Genomic DNA, 1255 nt, shown 5'->3' with positions numbered 1-1255 from the left:
TGCAGCGACAATAAAGACGAATGTAATCGAAAGTTTTACTGTCACAGTAAAAATATTCTTTTAGAGTTATAGGCACTTTAAGTACACAGGGGTGGCTGTAAATGTCATGCTTTTAATGATCTTCTCCATCATTTCTGAGCCTTGTAGCTTCATCAGTACAGCAGGTAAACATGTGAAACGCTCTGGGCTGAAAACCACATTTGAGTTCAGTTGAAGACGGCAACCAGATTAGGTTTACATCCATCCAGGTGTCACAGTCTGGACGCTAAATCTGGTTTTTGTTCATGTTGTCTGACATAGAGTCAGAAACAATCATTGGTACTCTGGATGTGTTTCTGGTTTCTGATCATTCACCAGAGAAAACTTTACAAAGTGCATTCTGGGTAGTTTGATACCAGGATCATCTTCTAGACACATTCCTTCTATGGCAAAATGATTCTCTATTTTTGTCTTCAGACTGAGACACCTGGATGGATGTAGAACTGATCTGGTGTCAGGTTCTACCAGAACCCAGATGTGTTCTTCCTCCTAAATGTCATGTGTCTATCTGCTGTACTGATGAGGTTCTGAGGCTCAGAAATGATGGAAAAAGTCCATTAAAGTGATCAATCTGGAGCCTCCTCTATGGACTTCAAGGACCTGGACCTCAGTATGAAGGTAAAACTTTGCACGGTTACTGGAGATGCAGAATCAGCTGATTCTTCGGGGAACTGCTTCTAGATTTCACATGTAATGACCCACTGACCTCCACAGCTACGTTGCTGAAACAAGCACCTACTGAAACATTCTAATGAATTAGAATTATCTGCAAAATTATAAAGTTAAACCAGTTAAAATATCTGAACAAAGAACAAGGCAGCAGCATGGATCTGACAAATCTGTGAACTTCCAGCTCTACATGTCTGTGTCAGAGGGGGGAGGGGCGCATAGTCGATCAGTGTGATCAATAACCGTCTCAATAATCCCACAGACTCTGACTAGTTTAACGCCTGGTTCAGACTGTAGGAGCACAAACCTGGTCTGATCACAAGTTGGTGAACGTTGGTGGGTAATGTGAGATGTCTACACATTCAGTCTGTAAAACCAGTCCAAAGTCAAGTCTAAAACCAGCCTTAAATCAAGTCTAAAACCAAGTCCAAAACCAGTGTAAAACCAGTATAAAACCAGTCCTAAATCCAGGTCCAAAACCAGTGTAAAACCAGTATAAAACCAGTCTTAAATCAAGTCCAAAAACAGTGTAAAATTGGTTTAAAAA

General features: G+C 40.7%; 1 protein-coding gene across 1 annotated transcript in view; it reads right to left on the bottom strand.

Moving 5' to 3' along the window:
- Positions 1-1255, bottom strand: part of acvr2aa (activin A receptor type 2Aa) — a 19971-nt gene that overhangs the window by 7848 nt on the left and 10868 nt on the right. The window lies entirely within an intron of this gene.

This window comes from Stegastes partitus, unplaced genomic scaffold (assembly GCF_000690725.1).
Source record: "Stegastes partitus isolate 25-593 unplaced genomic scaffold, Stegastes_partitus-1.0.2 Scaffold424, whole genome shotgun sequence".
Taxonomy (NCBI): Eukaryota; Metazoa; Chordata; class Actinopteri; family Pomacentridae; genus Stegastes; species Stegastes partitus.
The sequence above is the reverse complement of the archived record's forward strand: the minus strand, read 5'-3'. Positions and strand labels throughout refer to the sequence as shown.